This window comes from Symphalangus syndactylus, chromosome 17, assembly GCF_028878055.3.
Source record: "Symphalangus syndactylus isolate Jambi chromosome 17, NHGRI_mSymSyn1-v2.1_pri, whole genome shotgun sequence".
NCBI classification, from domain to species: Eukaryota; Metazoa; Chordata; class Mammalia; order Primates; family Hylobatidae; genus Symphalangus; species Symphalangus syndactylus.
The window spans coordinates 4,966,366-4,981,115 of NC_072439.2; positions in this window are offsets into that span (position 1 = coordinate 4,966,366).

Here is a 14,750-nt window from a genome sequence, read left to right on the forward strand (position 1 = left end):
TAGTTTTTATTTGAAGATATTCTTTTTCCCAATGTAGGCCTCTTAGCGCTTAGCATGTCCAATTGCAGTTTCTACAGAAAGAGGGTTTCAGAACGGCTCAATCAAAAGTAAGGTTAAACTCTGTTAGTTGAATGCACAGAACAGAAAGAATTTTCACAGAATGCTACTGTGTAGTTTATATTTCAATATATTCCTTTTTCCACTATAACCCTCTTAGCGCTCCGAATGTCCACTTGCATTTTCTACAGAAAGAGTGTTCAGAACTGCGCAATCAAAAGTATGGTTTAACTCTGTTAGCTTAATGAACATATCAGAAATAAGTTTCACACAATGCTTCTGTGTAGTTTTTATTTGAAGATATTATTTTTCCCAATAGAGGCCTCTTAGCGCTCAGAATGTCCAATTGCAGTTTCTACAGAAAGAGTGTTTCAGAAAGGCTCAATCAAAAGTAAGGTTCAACTCTGTTAGTTGAATGCACAGAACAGAAAGAAGTTTCATACAATGCTTCTGTGTAGTTTATATTTGAACATATTCTTTTTTCCACTATTACCCACTTAGCGCTACGAATGTCCCGTTGCATTTTCTACAGACAGAGTGTTTCAAAACTGCCCAATCAAAAGTATGGTTTAACTCTGTTAGCTGAATGCTCAGATCAGAAAGAAGTTTCACAGAATGCTTCTGTGTAGTTTATATTTGAATATATTCCTTTTTCCACTACTACCCTCTTAGCGCTCCAAATGTCCAGTTGCATTTTCTACAGAAAGAGTGTTCAGATCTGCTCAATCAAAAGTATGGTTTAACTCTGTTAGCTCAATGCACAGATCAGAAAGAATTTTCACAGAATGATTCTGAGTAGTTTATATTTGGAGACATTCCTTTTTCCACTATTACCCTCTTAGCTCTCCGAATCTCCACTTGCATTTTCTACAGAAAGAGTGTTTCAGAACGGCTCAATCAAAACTAAGGTTCAACACTTTTAGTTGAACAAACAGAACAGAAAGAAGTTTCACACAATTCTTCTGTGTAGTTTTTATTTGTAGACATTCTTTTTCCCAATATAGGCCTCTTAGCGCTCAGAATGTCCAATTGCAGTTTCTACAGAAAGAGTGTTTCAGAACGGCTCCATCAAAAGTAAGGTTCAACTCTGTTAGTTGAATGCACAGAACAGAAAGAAGTTTCATACAATGCTTCTGTGTAGTTTATATTTGAACATATTCTTTTTTCCACTATTACCCACTTAGCGCTACGAATGTCCAGTTGCATTTTCTACAGACAGAGTGTTTCAAAACTGCTCAATCAAAAGTATGGTTTAACTCTGTTAGCTGAATGCTCAGATCAGAAAGAAGTTTCACAGAATGCTTCTGTGTAGTTTATATTTGAATATATTCCTTTTTCCACTACTACGCTCTTAGCGCTCCAAATGTCCAGTTGCATTTTCTACAGAAAGAGTGTTCAGATCTGCTCAATCAAAAGTATGGTTTAACTATGTTAGCTGAATGCACAGATCAGAAAGAAGTTTCACCGAATGATTCTGTGTAGTTTATATTTGAAGACATTCCTTTTTCCACTATTACCCTCTTAGCGCTCCGAATCTCCACTTGCGTTTTCTACAAAAAGAGTGTTTCATAACTGCTCAATCAAAAATATGTTTTATCTCTGTTAACTGAATTTACAGATCAGAAATAAGTTTCACAGAATGCATCTGTGTAGTTTTTATTTGAAGATATTCTTTTTCCCAATGTAGGACTCTTAGCGCTTAGCATGTCCAATTGCAGTTTCTACAGAAAGAGTGTTTCAGAACGGCTCAATCAAAAGTAAGGTTCAACTCTGTTAGTTGAATGCACAGAACAGAAAGAATTTTCACAGAATGCTACTGTGTAGTTTATATTTGAATATATTCCTTTTTCCACTATTACCCTCTTAGCGCTCCGAATGTCCACTTGCATTTTCTACAGAAACAGTGTTCAGAACTGCGCAATCAAAAGTATGGTTTAACTCTGTTAGCTTAATGAACATATCAGAAATAAGTTTCACACAATGCTTCTGTGTAGTTTTTATTTGAAGATATTATTTTTCCCAATAGAGGCCTCTTAGCACTCAGAATGTCCAATTGCATTTTCTACAGAAAGAGTGTTTCAGAAAGGCTCAATCAAAAGTCAGGTTCAACTCTGTTAGTTGAATGCACAGAACAGAAAGAAGTTTCATACAATGCTTCTGTGTAGTTTATATTTGAACATATTCTTTTTTCCACTATTACCCACTTAGCGCTACGAATTTCCAGTTGCATTTTCTACAGACAGAGTGTTTCAAAACTGCACAATCAAAAGTATGGTTTAACTCTGTTAGCTGAATGCTCAGATCAGAAAGAAGTTTCACAGAATGCTTCTGTGTAGTTTATATTTGAATATATTCCTTTTTCCACTACTACTCTCTTAGCGCTCCAAATGTCCAGTTGCATTTTCTACAGAAAGAGTGTTCAGATCTGCTCAATCAAAAGTATGGTTTAACTGTGTTAGCTGAATGCACAGATCAGAAAGAAGTTTCACAGAATGATTCTGTGTAGTTTATATTTGGAGACATTCCTTTTTCCACTACTACCCTCTTAGCGCTCCGAATCTCCACTTGCATTTTCTACAGAAAAAGTGTTTCAGAACGGCTCAATCAAAACTAAGGTTCAACTCTTTTAGTTGAACAAACAGAAGAGAAAGAAGTTTCACACAATTCTTCTGTGTAGTTTTTATTTGTAGACATTCTTTTTCCCAATATAGGCCTCTTAGCGCTCAGAATGTCCAATTGCAGTTTCTACAGAAAGAGTGTTTCAGAACGGCTCAATCAAAAGTAAGGTTCAACTCTGTTAGTTGAATGCACAGAACAGAAAGAAGTTTCATACAATGCTTCTGTGTAGTTTATATTTGAACATATTCTTTTTTCCACTATTACCCACTTAGCGCTACGAATGTCCAGTTGCATTTTCTACAGACAGAGTGTTTCAAAACTGCTCAATCAAAAGTATGGTTTAACTCTGTTAGCTGAATGCTCAGATCAGAAAGAAGTTTCACAGAATGCTTCTGTGTAGTTTATATTTGAATATATTCCTTTTTCCACTACTACGCTCTTAGCGCCCCAAATGTCCAGTTGCATTTTCTACAGAAAGAGTGTTCAGATCTGCTCAATCAAAAGTATGGTTTAACTCTGTTAGCTGAATGCACAGATCAGAAAGAAGTTTCACCGAATGATTCTGTGTAGTTTATATTTGAAGACATTCCTTTTTCCAATATTACCCTTTTAGCACTCCGAGTCTCCACTTGCATTTTCTACAAAAAGTGTGTTTCATAACTGCACTATCAAAAATATGTTTTATCTCTGTTAACTGAATTTACAGATCAGAAATAAGTGTCACAGAATGCATCTGTGTAGTTTTTATTTGAAGATATTCTTTTTCCCAATGTAGGCCTCTTAGAGCTTAGCATGTCCAATTGCAGTTTCTACAGAAAGAGTGTTTCAGAACGGCTCAATCAAAAGTAAGGTTAAACTCTGTTAGTTGAATGCACAGAACAGAAAGAATTTTCACAGAATGCTACTGTGTAGTTTATATTTCAATATATTCCTTTTTCCACTATTACCCTCTTAGCGCTCCGAATGTCCACTTGCATTTTCTACAGAAAGAGTGTTCAGAACTGCGCAATCAAAAGTATGGTTTAACTCTGTTAGCTTAATGAACATATCAGAAATAAGTTTCACACAATGCTTCTGTGTAGTTTTTATTTGAAGATATTATTTTTCCCAATAGAGGCCTCTTAGCGCTCAGAAGGTCCAATTGCAGTTTCTACAGAAAGAGTGTTTCAGAAAGGCTCAATCAAAAGTCAGGTTCAACTCTGTTAGTTGAATGCACAGAACAGAAAGAAGTTTCATACAATTCTTCTGTGTACTTTATATTTGAACATATTCTTTTTTCCACTATTACCCACTTAGCGCTACGAATTTCCAGTTGCATTTTCTACAGACAGAGTGATTCAAAACTGCTCAATCAAAAGTATGGTTTAACTCTGTTAGCTGAATGCTCAGATCAGAAAGAAGTTTCACAGAATGCTTCTGTGTAGTTTATATTTGAATATATTCCTTTTTCCACTACTACTCTCTTAGCGCTCCAAATGTCCAGTTGCATTTTCTACAGAAAGAGTGTTCAGATCTGCTCAATCAAAAGTATGGTTTAACTCTGTTAGCTGAATGCACAGATCAGAAAGAAGTTTTATAGAATGATTCTGTGTAGTTTATATTTGGAGACATTTCTTTTTCCACTATTACCCTCTTAGCGCTCCGAATCTCCACTTGCATTTTCTACAGAAAGAGTGTTTCAGAACGGCTCAATCAAAACTAAGGTTCAACTCTTTTAGTTGAACAAACAGAACAGAAAGAAGTTTCACACAATTCTTCTGTGTAGTTTTTATTTGTAGATATTCTTTTTCCCAATATAGGCCTGTTAGCGCTCAGAATGTCCAATTGCAGTTTCTACAGAAAGAGTGTTTCAGAACGGCTCAATCAAAAGTAAGGTTCAACTCTGTTAGTTGAATGCACAGAACAGAAAGTAGTTTCATACAATGCTTCTGTGTAGTTTCTATTTGAACATATTCTTTTTTCCACTATTACACACTTAGCGCTACGAATGTCCAGTTGCATTTTCTACGGACAGAGTGTTTCAAAACTGCTGAATCAAAAGTATGCTTTAACTCTGTTAGCTGAATGCTCAGATCAGAAAGAAGTTTCACAGAATGCTTCTGTGTAGTTTATATTTGAATATATTCCTTTTTCCACTACTACGCTCTTAGCGCTCCAAATGTCCAGTTGCATTTTCTACAGAAAGAGTGTTCAGATCTGCTCAATCAAAAGTATGGTTTAACTCTGTTAGCTGAATGCACAGATCAGAAAGAAGTTTCACCGATTGATTCTGTGTAGTTTATATTTGAAGACATTCCTTTTTCCACTAGTACCATTTTAGCGCTCCGAATCTTCACTTGCATTTTCTACAAAAAGTGTGTTTCATAACTGCACTATCAAAAATATGTTTTATCTCTGTTAACTGAATTTACAGGTCAGAAATAAGTGTCACAGAATGCATCTGTGTAGTTTTTATTTGAAGATATTCTTTTTCCCAATGTAGGCCTCTTAGCGCTTAGCATGTCCAATTGCAGTTTCTACAGAAAGAGTGTTTCAGAACGGCTCAATCAAAAGTAAGGTTCAACTCTGTTAGTTGAATGCACAGAACAGAAAGAATTTTCACAGAATGCTACTGTGTAGTTTATATTTGAATATATTGCTTTTTCCACTATTACCCTTTTAGCGCTCCGAATGTCCACTTGCATTTTCTACAGAAAGAGGGTTCAGAACTGCGCAATCAAAAGTATGGTTTAACTCTGTTAGCTTAATGAACATATCAGAAATAAGTTTCACACAATGCTTCTGTGTAGTTTTTATTTGAAGATATTATTTTTCCCAATAGAGTCCTCTTAGTGCTCAGAATGTCCAATTGCAGTTTCTACAGAAAGAGTGTTTCAGAAAGGCTCAATCAAAAGTAAGGTTCAACTCTGTTTGTTGAATGCACAGAACAGAAAGAAGTTTCATACAATGCTTCTGTGTAGTTTATATTTGAACATATTCTTTTTTCCACTATTACCCACTTAGCGCTACGAATGTCCAGTTGCATTTTCTACAGACAGAGTGTTTCAAAACTGCTCAATCAAAAGTATGGTTTAACTCTGTTAGCTGAATGCTCAGATCAGAAAGAAGTTTCACAGAATGCTTCTGTGTAGTTTATATTTGAATATATTCCTTTTTCCACTACTACTCTCTTAGCGCTCCAAATGTCCAGTTGCATTTTCTACAGAAAGAGTGTTCAGATCTGCTCAATCAAAAGTATGGTTTAACTCTGTTAGCTGAATGCACAGATCAGAAAGAAGTTTCATAGAATGATTCTGTGTAGTTTATATTTGGAGACATTCCTTTTTCCACTATTACCCTCTTAGCGCTCCGAATATCCACTTGCATTTTCTACGGAAAGAGTGTTTCAGAACGGCTCAATCAAAACTAAGGTTCAACTCTTTTAGTTTAACAAACAGAACAGAAAGAAGTTTCACACAATTCTTCTGTGTAGTTTTTATTTGTAGACATTCTTTTTCCCAATATAGGCCTCCTAGCGCTCAGAATGTCCAATTGCAGTTTCTACAGAAAGAGTGTTTCAGAACGGCTCAATCAAAAGTAAGGTTCAACTCTGTTAGTTGAATGCACAGAACAGAAAGAAGTTTCATACAATGCTTCTGTGTAGTTTATATTTGAACATATTCTTTTTTCCACTATTACCCACTTAGCGCTACGAATGTCCAGTTGCATTTTATACAGACAGAGTGTTTCAAAACTGCTCAATCAAAAGTATGGTTTAACTCTGTTAGCTGAATGCTCAGATCAGAAAGAAGTTTCACAGAATGCTTCTGTGTAGTTCATATTTGAAGACATTCCTTTTTCCACTATTACCCTCTTAGCGCTCTGAATCTCCACTTGCATTTTCTACAAAAAGAGTGTTTCATAACTGCTCAATCAAAAATATGTTTTATCTCTGTTAACTGAATTTACAGATCAGAAATAAGTTTCACAGAATGCATCTGTGTAGTTTTTATTTGAAGATATTATTTTTCCCAATAGAGGCCTCTTAGCGCTCAGAATGTCCAATTGCAGTTTCTACAGAAAGAGTGTTTCAGAAAGGCTCAATCAAAAGTAAGGTTCAACTCTGTTAGTTGAATGCACAGAATAGAAAGAAGTTTCATACAATGCTTCTGTGTAGTTTATATTTGAACATATTCTTTTTTCCACTATTACCCACTTAGCGCTACGAATGTCCCGTTGCATTTTCTACAGACAGAGTGTTTCAAAACTGCTCAATCAAATGTATGGTTTAACTCTGTTAGCTGAATGCTCAGATCAGAAAGAAGTTTCACAGAATGCTTCTGTGTAGTTTATATTTGAATATATTCCTTTTTCCACTACTACTCTCTTAGCGCTCCAAAAGTCCAGTTGCATTTTCTACAGAAAGAGTGTTCAGATCTGCTCAATCAAAAGTATGGTTTAACTCTGTTAGCTGAATGCACATATCAGAAAGAAGTTTCACAGAATGATTCTGTGTAGTTTATATTTGGAGAATTTCCTTTTTCCACTATTACCCTCTTAGCTCTCCGAATATCCACTTGCATTTTCTACAGAAAGAGTGTTTCAGAACGGCTCAATCAAAACTAAGGTTCAACTCTTTTAGTTGAACAAACAGAACAGAAAGAAGTTTCACACAATTCTTCTGTGTAGTTTTTATTTGTAGACATTCTTTTTCCCAATATAGGCCTCCTAGCGCTCAGAATGTCCAATTGCAGTTTCTACAGAAAGAGTGTTTCAGAACGGCTCAATCAAAAGTAAGGTTCAACTCTGTTAGTTGAATGCACAGAACAGAAAGTAGTTTCATACAATGCTTCTGTGTAGTTTATATTTGAACATATTCTTTTTTCCACTATTACCCACTTAGCGCTACGAATGTCCAGTTGCATTTTCTACAGACAGAGTGTTTCAAAACTGCTCAATCAAAAGTATGGTTTAACTCTGTTTGCTGAATGCTCAGATCAGAAAGAAGTTTCACAGAATGCTTCTGTGTAGTTTATATTTGAATATATTCCTTTTTCCACTACTACGCTCTTAGCGCTCCAAATGTCCAGTTGCATTTTCTACAGAAAGAGTGTTCAGATCTGCTCAATCAAAAGTATGGTTTAACTCTGTTAGCTGAATGCACAGATCAGAAAGAAGTTTCACCGAATGATTCTGTGTAGTTTATATTTGAAGACATTCCTTTTTCCACTATTACCCTCTTAGCGCTCCGAATCTCCACTTGCATTTTCTACAAAAAGAGTGTTTCATAACTGCTCAATCAAAAATATGTTTTATCTCTGTTAACTGAATTTACAGATCAGAAATAAGTTTCACAGAATGCATCTGTGTAGTTTTTATTTGAAGATATTCTTTTTCCCAATGTAGGTCTCCTAGCGCTCAGAATGTCCAATTGCAGTTTCTACAGAAAGAGTGTTTCAGAACGGCTCAATCAAAAGTAAGGTTCAACTCTGTTAGTTGAATGCACAGAACAGAAAGAAGTTTCATAGAATGCTTCTGTGTAGTTTATATTTGAACATATTCTTTTTTCCACTATTACCCACTTAGCGCTACGAATGTCCCGTTTCATTTTCTACAGACAGAGTGTTTCAAATCTGCTCAATCAAAAGTATGGTTTAACTCTGTTAGCTGAATGCTCAGATCAGAAAGAAGTTTCACAGAATGCTTCTGTGTAGTTTATATTTGAATATACTCCTTTTTCCACTACTACTCTCTTAGCGCTCCAAATGTCCAGTTGCATTTTCTACAGAAAGAGTGTTCAGATCTGCTCAATCAAAAGTATGGTTTAACTCTGTTAGCTGAATGCACAGATCAGAAAGAAGTTTCACAGAATGATTCTATGTAGTTTATATTTTTAGACATTCCTTTTTCCACTATTACCCTCTTAGCGCTCCGAATCTCCACTTGCATTTTCTACAGAAAGAGTGTTTCAGAACGGCTCAATCAAAACTAAGGTTCAACTCTTTTAGTTGAACAAACAGAACAGAAAGAAGTTTCACAAAATTCTTCTGTTTAGTTTTTATTTGTAGACATTCTTTTTCCCAATATAGGCCTCCTATCGCTCAGAATGTCCAATTGCAGTTTCTACAGAAAGAGTGTTTCAGAACGGCTCAATCAAAAGTAAGGTTCAACTCAGTTAGTTGAATGCACAGAACAGAAAGAAGTTTCATACAATGCTTCTGTGTAGTTTATATTTGAACATATTCTTTTTTCCACTATTACCCACTTAGCGCTATGAATGTCCAGTTGCATTTTCTACAGACAGAGTGTTTCAAACTGCTCAATCAAAAGTACGGTTTAACTCTGTTAGCTGAATGCTCAGATCAGAAAGAAGTTTCACAGAATGCTTCTGTGTAGTTTATATTTGAATATATTCCTTTTTCCACTACTACGCTCTTAGCGCTCCAAATGTCCAGTTGCATTTTCTACAGAAAGAGTGTTCAGATCTGCTCAATCAAAAGTATGATTTAACTCTGTTAGCTGAATGCACAGATCAGAAAGAAGTTTCACCGAATGATTCTGTGTAGTTCATATTTGAAGACATTACTTTTTCCACTATTACCCTCTTAGCGCTCTGAATCTCCACTTGCATTTTCTACAAAAAGAGTGTTTCATAACTGCTCAATCAAAAATATGTTTTATCTCTGTTAACTGAATTTACAGATCAGAAATAAGTTTCACAGAATGCATCTGTGTAGTTTTTATTTGAAGATATTCTTTTTCCCAATGTAGGCCTCTTAGCGCTTAGCCTGTCCAATTGCAGTTTTACAGAAAGAGTGTTTCAGAACGGCTCAATCAAAAGTAAGGTTCAACACTGTTAGTTGAATGCACAGAACAGAAAGAATTTTCACAGAATGCTACTGTGTAGTTTATATTTGAATATATTCCTTTTTCCACTATTACCCTCTTAGCGCTCCGAATGTCCACTTGCATTTTCTACAGAAAGACTGTTCAGAACTGCGCAATCAAAAATATGGTTTAACTCTGTTAGCTTAATGAACATATCAGAAATAAGTTTCATACAATGCTTCTGTGTAGTTATTATTTGAAGATATTATTTTTCGCAATAGATGCCTCTTAGCGCTCAGAATGTCCAATTGCAGTTTCTACAGAAAGAGTGTTTCAGAACGGCTCAATCAAAAGTAAGGTTCAACTCTGTTAGTTGAATGCACAGAACAGAAAGAAGTTTCATACAATGCTTCTGTGTAGTTTATATTTGAACATATTCTTTTTTCCACTATTACCCACTTAGCGCTACGAATGTCCCGTTGCATTTTCTACAGACAGAGTGTTTCAAAACTGCTCAATCAAAAGTATGGTTTAACTCTGTTAGCTGAATGCTCAGATCAGAAAGAAGTTTCACAGAATGCTTCTGTGTAGTTTATATTTGAATATATTCCTTTTTCCACTACTACCCTCTTAGCGCTCCAAATGTCCAGTTGCATTTTCTACAGAAAGAGTGTTCAGATCTGCTCAATCAAAAGTATGGTTTAACTCTGTTAGCTCAATGCACAGATCAGAAAGAATTTTCACAGAATGATTCTGTGTAGTTTATATTTGGAGACATTCCTTTTTCCACTATTACCCTCTTAGCTCTCCGAATCTCCACTTGCATTTTCTACAGAAAGAGTGTTTCAGAACGGCTCAATCAAAACTAAGGTTCAACACTTTTAGTTGAACAAACAGAACAGAAAGAAGTTTCACACAATTCTTCTGTGTAGTTTTTATTTGTAGACATTCTTTTTCCCAATATAGGCCTCCTAGCGCTCAGAATGTCCAATTTAAGTTTCTACAGAAAGAGTGTTACAGAACGGCTCAATCAAAAGTAAGGTTCAACTCTGTTAGTTGAATGCACAGAACAGAAAGAAGTTTCATACAATGCTTCTGTGTAGTTTATATTTGAACATATTCTTTTTTCCACTATTACCCACTTAGCGCTACGAATGTCCAGTTGCATTTTCTACAGACAGAGTGTTTCAAAACTGCTCAATCAAAAGTATGGTTTAACTCTGTTAGCTGAATGCTCAGATCAGAAAGAAGTTTCACAGAATGCTTCTGTGTAGTTTATATTTGAATATATTCCTTTTTCCACTACTACGCTCTTAGCGCTCCAAATGTCCAGTTGCATTTTCTACAGAAAGAGTGTTCAGATCTGCTCAATCAAAAGTATGGTTTAACTCTGTTAGCTGAATGCACAGATCAGAAAGAAGTTTCACCGAATGATTCTGTGTAGTTTATATTTGAAGACATTCCTTTTTCCACTATTACCCACTTAGCGCTCGGAATCTCCACTTGCATTTTCTACAAAAAGAGTGTTTCATAACTGCTCAATCAAAAATATGTTTTATCTCTGTTAACTGAATTTACAGATCAGAAATAAGTTTCACAGAATGCATCTGTGTAGTTTTTATTTGAAGATATTCTTTTTCCCAATGTAGGTCTCCTAGCGCTCAGAATGTCCAATTGCAGTTTCTACAGAAAGAGTGTTTCAGAACGGCTCAATCAAAAGTAAGGTTCAACTCTGTTAGTTGAATGCACAGAACAGAAAGAAGTTTCATAGAATGCTTCTGTGTAGTTTATATTTGAACATATTCTTTTTTCCACTATTACCCACTTAGCGCTACGAATGTCCCGTTTCATTTTCTACAGACAGAGTGTTTCAAATCTGCTCAATCAAAAGTATGGTTTAACTCTGTTAGCTGAATGCTCAGATCAGAAAGAAGTTTCACAGAATGCTTCTGTGTAGTTTATATTTGAATATACTCCTTTTTCCACGACTACTCTCTTAGCGCTCCAAATGTCCAGTTGCATTTTCTACAGAAAGAGTGTTCAGATCTGCTCAATCAAAAGTATGGTTTAACTCTGTTAGCTGAATTCACAGATCAGAAAGAAGTTTCACAGAATGATTCTATGTAGTTTATATTTTTAGACATTCCTTTTTCCACTATTACCCTCTTAGCGCTCCGAATCTCCACTTGCATTTTCTACAGAAAGAGTGTTTCAGAACGGCTCAATCAAAACTAAGGTTCAACTCTTTTAGTTGAACAAACAGAACAGAAAGAAGTTTCACAAAATTCTTCTGTTTAGTTTTTATTTGTAGACATTCTTTTTCCCAATATAGGCCTCCTATCGCTCAGAATGTCCAATTGCAGTTTCTACAGAAAGAGTGTTTCAGAACGGCTCAATCAAAAGTAAGGTTCAACTCTGTTAGTTGAATGCACAGAACAGAAAGAAGTTTCATACAATGCTTCTGTGTAGTTTATATTTGAAAATATTCTTTTTTCCACTATTACCCACTTAGCGCTATGAATGTCCAGTTGCATTTTCTACAGACAGAGTGTTTCAAACTGCTCAATCAAAAGTACGGTTTAACTCTGTTAGCTGAATGCTCAGATCAGAAAGAAGTTTCACAGAATGCTTCTGTGTAGTTTATATTTGAATATATTCCTTTTTCCACTACTACGCTCTTAGCGCTCCAAATGTCCAGTTGCATTTTCTACAGAAAGAGTGTTCAGATCTGCTCAATCAAAAGTATGATTTAACTCTGTTAACTGAATGCACAGATCAGAAAGAAGTTTCACCGAATGATTCTGTGTAGTTCATATTTGAAGACATTCCTTTTTCCACTATTACCCTCTTAGCGCTCTGAATCTCCACTTGCATTTTCTACAAAAAGAGTGTTTCATAACTGCTCAATCAAAAATATGTTTTATCTCTGTTAACTGAATTTACAGATCAGAAATAAGTTTCACAGAATGCATCTGTGTAGTTTTTATTTGAAGATATTCTTTTTCCCAATGTAGGCCTCTTAGCGCTTAGCCTGTCCAATTGCAGTTTTACAGAAAGAGTGTTTCAGAACGGCTCAATCAAAAGTAAGGTTCAACTCTGTTAGTTGAATGCACAGAACAGAAAGAATTTTCACAGAATGCTACTGTGTAGTTTATATTTGAATATATTCCTTTTTCCACTATTACCTTCTTAGCGCTCCGAATGTCCACTTGCATTTTCTACAGAAAGAGTGTTAAGAACTGCGCAATCAAAAGTATGGTTTAACTCTGTTAGCTTAATGAACATATCAGAAAGAAGTTTCACACAATGCTTCTGTGTAGTTTTTATTTGAAGATATTATTTTTCGCAATAGAGGCCTCTTAGCGCTCAGAATGTCCAATTGCAGTTTCTACAGAAAGAGTGTTTCAGAACGGCTCAATCAAAAGTAAGGTTCAACTCTGTTAGTTGAATGCACAGAACAGAAAGAAGTTTCATACAATGCTTCTGTTTAGTTTATATTTGAACATATTCTTTTTTCCACTATTACCCACTTAGCGCTACGAATGTCCCGTTGCATTTTCTACAGACAGAGTGTTTCAAAACTGCTCAATCAAAAGTATGGTTTAACTCTGTTAGCTGAATGCTCAGATCAGAAAGAAGTTTCACAGAATGCTTCTGTGTAGTTTATATTTGAATATAATCCTTTTTCCACTACTACCCTCTTAGCGCTCCAAATGTCCAGTTGCATTTTCTACAGAAAGAGTGTTCAGATCTGCTCAATCAAAAGTATGGTTTAACTGTGTTAGCTCAATGCACAGATCAGAAAGAATTTTCACAGAATGATTCTGTGTAGTTTATATTTGGAGACATTCCTTTTTCCACTATTACCCTCTTAGCTCTCCGAATCTCCACTTGCATTTTCTACAGAAAGAGTGTTTCAGAACGGCTCAATCAAAACTAAGGTTCAACACTTTTAGTTGAACAAACAGAACAGAAAGAAGTTTCACACAATTCTTCTGTGTAGTTTTTATTTGTAGACATTCTTTTTCCCAATATAGGCCTCCTAGCGCTCAGAATGTCCAACTTAAGTTTCTACAGAAAGAGTGTTACAGAACGGCTCAATCAAAAGTAAGGTTCAACTCTGTTAGTTGAATGCACATAACAGAAAGAAGTTTCATACAATGCTTCTGTGTAGTTTATATTTGAACATATTCTTTTTTCCACTATTACCCACTTAGCGCTACGAATGTCCAGTTGCATTTTCTACAGACAGAGTGTTTCAAAACTGCTCAATCAAAAGTATGGTTTAACTCTGTTAGCTGAATGCTCAGATCAGAAAGAAGTTTCACAGAATGCTTCTGTGTAGTTTATATTTGAATATATTCCTTTTTCCACTACTACGCTCTTAGCGCTCCAAATGTCCAGTTGCATTTCCTACAGAAAGAGTGTTCAGATCTGCTCAATCAAAAGTATGGTTTAACTCTGTTAGCTGAATGCACAGATCAGAAAGAAGTTTCACCGAATGATTCTGTGTAGTTTATATTTGAAGACATTCCTTTTTCCACTATTACCCACTTAGCGCTCAGAATCTCCACTTGCATTTTCTACAAAAAGAGTGTTTCATAACTGCTCAATCAAAAATATGTTTTATCTCTGTTAACTGAATTTACAGATCAGAAATAAGTTTCACAGAATGCATCTGTGTAGTTTTTATTTGAAGATATTCTTTTTCCCAATGTAGGCCTCTTAGCGCTTAGCATGTCCAATTGCAGTTTCTACAGAAAGAGTGTTTCAGAACGGCTCAATCAAAAGTAAGGTTCAACTCGGTTAGTTGAATGCACAGAACAGAAAGAATTTTCACAGAATGCTACTGTGTAGTTTATATTTAAATATATTCCTTTTTCCACTATTACCCTCTTAGCGCTCCGAATGTCCACTTGCATTTTCTACAGAAAGAGTTTTCAGAACTTCGCAATAAAAAGTATGGTTTAACTCTGTTAGCTTAATGAACATATCAGAAATAAGTTTCACACAATGCTTCTGTGTAGTTTTTATTTGAAGATATTATTTTTCGCAATAGAGGCCTCTTAGCGCTCAGAATGTCCAATTGCAGTATCTACAGAAAGAGTGTTTCAGAACGGCTCAATCAAAAGTAAGGTTCAACTCTGTTAGTTGAATGCACAGAACAGAAAGAAGTTTCATACAATGCTTCTCTGTAGTTTATATTTGAACATATTCTTTTTTCCACTATTACCCACTTAGCGCTACGAATGTTCCGTTGCATTTTC